The sequence below is a fragment of the Mauremys reevesii genome, linkage group 14, assembly GCF_016161935.1.
Source record: "Mauremys reevesii isolate NIE-2019 linkage group 14, ASM1616193v1, whole genome shotgun sequence".
NCBI lineage: Eukaryota > Metazoa > Chordata > Testudines > Geoemydidae > Mauremys > Mauremys reevesii.
Window position 1 is genome coordinate 8,693,603 of NC_052636.1, and position 8,817 is coordinate 8,702,419.

Consider the following 8,817-nt stretch of genomic DNA (forward strand, 5'->3'; position numbering starts at 1 on the left):
GGGGGGTGCGGCAGGGGTTGGCTGGAGATAGGGCAGGGGGTGCGGGTACAGGGGGTACAGACCACCTGGTATGGTAAGTGCTCCCTCCTCCTCCTCCCTCCCCCACCAGGGGCTCCCCTGTTTCCACAGCCCTAGCCATGTACACAGCTGCCGGAGCCCTGGGGAGGTGTCAGGGCTCCAGTGGCTATTTAAAGGGCTGGGATGATAGAAGCAATGGGAGCCACGGACTTTTAAAGTAGCCCACAGATCCCCACAGCCCTACCCCAGGGCTCCAGCAGTGTGGCTGTGGTGGCAATTTAAAGGGCCCCCAGGCCCTTTAAATTGTCCCCTGGAGAAGCCGGGCCACCCCGGTACAGTGCATCAACTCTTGCCAATACACCGAACCGGGGCTTGGGCATGGGACCCTCTTAGGGGCAGGGCCCGATTCAGGGGAATTGGTTGAATTGGCCTAAAGCCGGCCCTGCCAGTATATCCAGGACATTACTAGCACACTTTTCCCCCACCAATACCTAGTAGTTGCACTGTCATCTCCCATAGCTACTTAAGTTGCAGCTTTATTGTTAAAACTAAATTGGGAAGAAAGACGACTGATTCAGAACTTGTTTAATGGTTACTTTCTTGCTAAAGGGTGTAGTGGGGTGTAGACTTGGAGAGAGGAAGGTTTCTATGATGTAGGCAAGATCAAGTATTTTATCCAAAACCAGAATACGAATGGTGCTGGTCTTCTTGGTGTCTGACCTTGAACTATTGTCAAAAGCTTGAGGGTGACTCTTCTCCTTCCTCATATTTTGGTTGAGGATGCCATTGATAAAGGGATTGGCCTCAAATACCTGGTTGTAGGACTCTTCCACGGTGTAGTTTTCATCTTGGGTTGCCCGGTCCTAATTATATTAAAGCATGTACTTTAGTCTTTGTAATTATCTGTTATAACTCAGTAGCTTTTTATGAAGGCAGGAGTAAAATAAAAGTAGCTGCAATAGTTTCATACTTAAGTAACACTGAAAATGTACATAATTTAAATCAGACTCCTAATCTTAATTTTTTGCTTAATAAATAAATCCATAAGAAAACTATGTTGGGAAACTGCTATAGGGAAGTGCACTTCTCCTATATAGGTCATAAGGGATCCTATCTGTCTGAAACTGGCTGCTATTTCTTTCTTTGATCTGCAGAATGACTGATGCTTTTCAGACATCAGTTGTGGGTACAGAAGGGTTTCATTGCATCTTCTCTCTTGGCACCAGCTACTGTTCTCCCTTCTTGTTGTATTGATAGTGGGTGGGTGTGTCTCACCTTTCTTTAAAATCACATATGCTAGGGACAGTCTTGTCCTCTTCTCCTCTCCTGATGTCACTGTAGATGCAGGCAGTGCAAAGTGTACTACAGTCATATAGTATCTCAAATGCAAAGCTGCATTTCAATGATCTGAGGTTTGAAGAACAATGTGGAACTCGCTGTTTTACGGGATGTCTCGATTTCATTCCTGTAGTAACATAACTGGTGATAGGAAAGCAGGGAGAGAGAGAGGTGTGTGCTCTGCAAGGCTGCTGGCAGAGAAGTGAAAATTTACATACTTCTAAATTTAATCCAGAGACTCTCAGGTTTTTCTGCAGTTTCATACCGGAGCTCTGAGCAGTCATACTGCTCTCTTACATACAACGCAACTCCCCCACCTTTTCTGCCCTGCCTGTCCTTCCTGAACAGTTTATATCCATCCATGACAGTACTCCAATCATGTGAGTTATCCCACCAAGTCTCTGTTATTCCAATTACATCATAATTCCCTGACTGTGCCAGGACTTCTAGTTCTCCCTGCTTGTTCCCCAGGCTTCTTGCATTTGTGTATAGGCACTTAAAATAACTCGCTGATTGTCCCGCTTTCTCGGTCTGAGACAGGAGTCCTCCCCTCTTGCAGTCTCCTGCTTGTGCTTCCTCCCGGTATCCCACTTCCCCACTTACCTCGGGGCTTTGGTCTCCTTCCCCCGGTCAACCTAGTTTAAAGCCCTCCCCACTAGGTTAGCCAGCCTGCTTGCAAAGATGCTCTTCCCTCTCTTCGTGAGGTGGAGCCCGTCTCTGCCTAGCAATCCTTCTTCTTGGAAGACCATCCCATTGTCAAAGAATCCAAACCCTTCTCTCCGACACCATCTGCGTAGTCATTTGTTGAAGGCTCTTACCTTCTAAACAGGGATGGCTGTTTTCTAGTAACATCACTACAAGGGAAGGAGAAAACTCAAAAGAGGTTCCTCCTGACGCTCACGTCCGTGAACCTGAATACTCTCTCAGTCCTCAAAGAGAGACCTGGAGAAGGAGACTTGCTGAAGCAAAGCCACAGGGGTCTCTGAGGTTTCCCTGGCCCCTCGCCCCATCCTGCCTGGCTGATGTCAGCATCTCTCTGTGAGGTCACCACCTCCCCACCACTTTTCACCAATAGTCTGAGGTCCTGCAAAAGGCCTTTGTGATGTCACTGCCACACCCCTCCCTTGCTGTGCCAATGTCCTGCCCCTGGCCAGGCACTTTGGAGGTTTGAGCTACTCCCTGTGGATCACCCCACTCAAGGAGCATTCGTTCTAGGCAGCAAGCTGACTAGACAGGAAAACATCAGACGCTGCTCCCAATGCTACACTCAGTTTTCAGAAATTAGTCGACTTTATGGCCAGAAGAGACCATTAGAGCATCTAATCTGACCCCCTGCATATCACAGGCCTCCTGTATGACACAAGAGCTACTTTGGGGGCAAACACATTCCAGAAAGGCATCTAGTCTTCATGAAATGACATCAGGTGATGGCGAATCCACCACTTTCCTTGGTAGCTTGTTCCTGTGGTCAATTATCCTCGCTGTTGAATATTTGTGCCTTTGTTGTAATATGAATTTGTCTCTTTTCACCTTCCAGCCATTGGGTCTTGTTAGGCCTTTCTCTGCTAGATTCAAGAGCCCTTTAATACCCAATCTTTTCTCTCCATTAATGCACTTCAACACTTCAGTGAAGTCACCTTTCAATCTTCTTTTGATAAGCTGGACAGGTTGAGCTCTTTCAATAGCTCACTAGAAGGTATTTTTCTGCAGCCCTCAGGACATTTGGTGGCTCTTTGCTGCCCCAGCTCCAGTTTCACAACATCTTTTTCAAATGAGGACACCAAAACTGGAGGCAGTATTCCAGTATCAGTCTCACTGATGCCATGTCACCTCCTGTGACGTTACTGACATAATCTGTAACTGTATAGATCACCATTGCAACCGCTGTTCTATATTTGCAGACAATATTGTAGAAAGGTTGTCGTGTAAGGGGTCTATGGAGAGGTTCTGATTGGCTGATTATAATGATGCTATCTCTAGATGTGTATCATTTTGTAGTTGATGTTATAAGTATTGGCTCTGTTCTGTCCATATTTCAAACTTGTGCTCTGCTTCTGGGGAACACCCCAGATAAGTTTGTGTCAGTTCTGCCTAGCCTGCTTGATGGCCCATTAAGGACCATCAGCTACACAATCGACCCACTGAGAGAAGGCAGATACGAGGTATGAAGCGCAGAGTCCGGTTCCTCCAGGGAGAGAAGGACGTCTTTCTTCTTTCCTTCCTCAACAGCCCCCTTCCCTGGGGAGCCCTTTGCTGGGGTCTGGGTGGGGAACAGCCGTTTCTGAGGATTAATTTCACACCATATTTGGTGTTGATATATAGATTTTACAGCCAGACTAGATCAGTAGGTACCTCTGCTCTGACCTGATTCAGAACAGAGTCCAGAGAATTTTACCCAGTGACTCCTACATCCACCCCAAGATCTTCTGGCTGAACGAGGAGGGTTCATTCAGAAAGTCATCGTGTTTGGGTGTAAAGGTGTGAAATGATGAGGAAATTGGCCCCTCTTTCAAGTTTAAATGTTGTAACTTCTACATCTAGACAGGGGTGGCCAACCTGAGCCTGAGAAGGAGCCAGAACTTCCCAGCGTAACTGCCAAACGTGCACCTTTGTATGCAACTACTGAGTCAATTGTGAGCCTTCCCATCATTGTCCTTTGCTCTTAACCCTGAGGCTATTGCCCCATCATTGGGGCCATTTCCCACCTCTCTTTCATACAGAAGCACAATTTTCTTTGCACAGACACAGGAACAGCAAGATCTTTCTCTGTCCCTTGTGCAAAGCATGGAAACAATGGACAAGCAGGGGGCTCTGGGCACATCCAGCCCTGGCCGTGAGATGTTCCCTCCCCTCTTTCTTTATGCTGCTGCTGCTATTTCATGGATTGTCTGGGATGGGGAAAAAGCTGAGTTCATTCCAGGTGGAGGGGAAAAGAACCCTGAAAATCTCAGGACCCAACCCTGCTACCAGGATCACTGAGGTGCTGGGAATCTGCCTGGGAAAGGGACTGTGTGAATTGTCAAGGTGGGGAATGAATAACAATCTCCACCTCATTAAGCACTGACACAGGCTAATCCTGCTGGCAATAGAAGGGAAACTGGGAACCATTCTTTGCTGTCCAGCCATGGAAATAGTGACCCAATTGCACCGCAGTGAATGTGCTGGGGAAATCTGGACTTCACAGGCAGGTGGAAATAGCAGATCCTAGAAATACCTGGCGCTTCCCACACCACTGCTGCCACCAGGGCCTCACAGCATCCCCCACCATGACCTTGCAGCAGGGGATTGCAGCACCCCCAACCCAATGCAGGGGAGATGGCTGAGTGTATCTCTGCACCCTGAGACCAGGGCACCCACTCTCTCTGCCCCACACATAGAATCTGGCCCTGCTGAAAAGTGACCCCTATGAATAAGTCACCTCCAGGAGAGCAGGATTGGTCCTCAGAGAGGGGAATGGGCTTCTCATGAAGCTTATAGGTCACTGGATGCTCTGGAAACAGGAGGGCTCTGAGTGTAACCCATAGCAAACACAACCTGCTAGGGGATGTAGCTCAGTGGTTGTGCACATGCTTTGCATATATAAGGCTCTGGGTTCAATCCCCAGCATCTCCATGAGCCTTTTTTTCACCCTGCTGCTTTGCTCATGCCCAGAGGGGATGTGGCCCACTAGTCTCCCTGCACCAGTTTCAGTCCTGCTCAGTGAGGGGCAAGTGACAATTGCATGGAAGGTCGGGGTTCTGCTCCTAAGTCACCTCAGTACGTTTAAGATTCCCACCCACTGTGCTGCTTGGGACAATGGTAGATGAGAAGGGCGAATCCTCCAGCACTGGAGGGAAAGGTCCCATCTGCACAGCCTGAGAGGCAAGGAAACAGAGGGGCAGTCAGTGCTCAGGGAGGAGAGAGGTCAGTGATTTACTCCCAGCAGGGGACACTGTCTTTTTGAGTATCAGCGGGGTAGCCGTGTTAGTCTGGATCTGTAAAAGGCGACAGAGTCCTGTGAACGCCGATTTTGGGCCCGGGAAACAAGCACTGACTGGTGGGACCGCATTGTGTTGCAGGTGTGAGACGATTCCCAGTGGCTGCGAAACTTTCGCATGCGTAAGGGCACTTTCATGGAACTTTGTGACTTGCTTGCCCCTGCCCTGAAATGCCATAATACCAAGATGAGAGCAGCCCTCACAGTAGAGAAGCGAGTGGCGATAGCCCTGTGGAAGCTTGCAACGCCAGACAGCTACCGGTCAGTCGGGAATCAATTTGGAGTTGGAAAATCTACTGTGGGGGCTGCTGTGATGCAAGTAGCCAAAGCAATCACTAAGCTGCTGCTATGAAAGGTTGTGACTCTGGGAAACGTGCAGGCCATAGTGGATGGCTTTGCTGCACTGGGATTCCCTAACGGTGGGGGGGCGATAGATGGAACCCATATCCCTATCTTGGCACCGGAGCGCCAGGGCACCCAGTACGTAAACCGGAAGGGGTACTTTTCAATGGTGCTGCAAGCACTGGTGGATCACAAGGGACGTTTCACAAACATCCACGTGGGATGGCCAGGGAGGGTTCATGACGCTCGCGTTTTCAGAAGCACTACTCTGTTTAAACGGCTGCAGCAAGGGAATTACTTCCCAGACCAGAAATTAACAGTTGGGGATGTTGAAATGCCTGTCGTTATCCTGGGGGACCCAGCCTACCCCTTGATGCCATGGCTCATGAAGCCATACACAGGCAGCCTGGACAGTGGTCAGGATCTGTTCAATTACAGGCTGAGCAAGTGCAGAATGGTGGTGGAATGTGCATTTGGCCGTTTAAAGGTGCGCTGGCGGACATTACTGACTCGCTCAGACCTCAGCCAAACCAATGTCCCCTATGTTATTGCTGCTTGCTGTATTCTCCACAATCTCTGTGAGAGTAAGGGGGAGACCTTTATGGCGGGGTGGGAGGCTGAGGCAAATCATCTGGCCGCTGATTACGCGCAGCCAGACACCAGGGAGATTAGAAGAGCACACCAGGAAGCGGTGCGCATCAGAGAAGCTTTGAAAACGAGCTTCATCAATGGCCAGGGTACAGTGTAACTGCTGTGTTTGTTGATGAACACCCAACCCCCTTGATTGACTCATTCCCTGTAATCAACTCCCCCTCCCCCTTCGAGTACAGCTTACTTATGCAAATAAAGTCACTCTCATTTAAAAATCATGAATTCTTTATTAATTCATTATAAAAACAGGGAGAGAAGTAAGGGTGTGGTTTGGGAGGAGGATAGGAAGGATGGAGAAGGCCATTAAAAAAATTTCACAGTAACGACAGCCTTCTGGTTGGGCTGTCCACGGGGGTGGAGTTGGCGGGTGCACGGAGCCTCCCCCCACGCGTTCTTACACGTCTGGGTGAGGGGGATATGGAACATGGTGAGGGTAGAGGGTGGTTATACAGGGGCTGCAGCGGCACTCTGTGATCCTGCTGCCGTTCCTGAAGCTCCACCAGACGCCGGAGCATGTCAGTTTGATCACGCAGCAGCCCCAGAGTTGCATCCCGCCACCGCTGATCTTCCTGCCACCACCTCTGATTTTCCTGCCGGTCTTCCTGCCACCACCTCTCATCTCGGGTGTCTCTCCTGTCCTCACGTTCACTGGCATCTTTCCTGTAATTTGATACCACGTCCTTCCACTCATTCAGATGAGCTCTTTCATTGCGTGTAACTTCCATAATATCCGAGAACATTTCATCTCTCGTCTTCTTTTTCCTCCGCCTTATCTGTGCTAGCCTTTGGGATGGAGGAGGCACGCTTGAAAGATTTGCAGCTGCATGAGGGAGAGAAATATTTAAAAAGATACATTTTACAGAACAATGGTTATACTCTTTCACAGTGAACAGCACTATTCACCTTACACAGCACATGTGATTTCCCTACAAGGTCGCATTTTTCATCTTAATAGTGAGTGCCTGCAGCTCTGGAGTTACAGATCTCACAGACACAGGTCCGGGCATCAGAATTCAGCTTGCATGCGGCCATGGTAAGCCACTGTCTTTCGGCTTCTGCAGTGATTTACCCCTCCCCCCAATGCATGGCTAATACCACGCTAGCTCCCTGCTAATCAACACCCTTCCCACCCCCCACCCACTGCGTGGCTGGTAGCTTGGGGAAGATCGCCGGTGACCAAACACAAAAAAGATCATCGGCATTTCACTCCTCCCCTCCCCCCGCTTGGCTACGTGCAGGAAAGGTTTTTTTAAGCTGCTGCAGTCCACGAACCCAGTAGGAAAATGGCCATCCCCCTTACTTAAATTCCTGATTTTTAACCAGGTTATCCTGAACGATATCACTTTGCTGAGGATCACACAGCGAGATAAAGAATGGATGCTTCTTGAATGCCAGCAATCACGGGGACCATACGCTGCTATGCTTTGCCATGCAATGATACCTGATTACTTGCTACATGCATGGCGTGGTAAAGTGTCCTACCATGGTGGGCGGAACAAGGCTGCCTTGCCCAGAAACCTTCTGCAAAGGCTTCTGGAGTACCTACAGGAGCGCTTCATCGAGATGTCCCTGGAGGATTTCCTCTCAATCCCCGGACATGTTAACAAACTTTTCTAAGTAACTATACTGTCTGCGAATGCATCCCAAGTCCTCAGGGCAAATCAATCATTAAAAAACGCTTGCTTAAAAAACAATGTTTGCTATTTGCAAAGGTACACTCACCAGAGGTCCCTTCCATGGCGTCATTGTCTGGGATAGTTGCTTGGGAGGGCTGGGAGGAGGGTAATTCCGTCAGGGTGAGAAAAAGCTCCTGGCTGCTGGGGCTCACGGAGTGCTGTGTGCTCTCTGCTAGGTCTTCCTCCTCTTCTTCATCTTCATCTTCCCCGTCCGCATAATCCTCAGACATGGCAGAGATTACAACCCCCACCTCGGAATCCATGGTCGGGGTGGGGTAGTTGTGGCGCAGCCCCCTAAAATTGCATGCAGCTCAGCATAGAAGCGGCATGTTTTTCGACCTGCCCCGGACCTTCCGTTTGCTTCTTTGGTATTCTGGTAGGCTTGTCTGAGCTCCTTAACTTTCACTCTGCACTGCACTGAGTCCCTGCTGTGGCCTTTATCCGTCATAGCCTTAGAAATTCTTTCAAATACTTTTTCATTTCGTCTTTTGGAACGCAGTTCTGTTAGCACTGAATCCTCTCCCCATATAGCGATCAGATCCAGTACCTCCCGTGCAGTCCATGCTGGGGCTCTTTTTCGATTCTCAGGAGACTGCATTGTTACCTGTTCAGATGAGCTGTGCGTGGTCACCTGTGCTGATGAGCTCTCCACGCTGGGGAAGCAGGAAATGAATTTCAAAAGTTCGCGGGGCTTTTCCTGTCTACCTGGCCAGTGCATCCGAGTTCAGAATGCTGTCCAGAGCGGTCAGTGGTGCACTGTGGGATACCGCCCGGAGGCCAATACCGTCGATTTGCGGCCACACTAACCCTATTCCG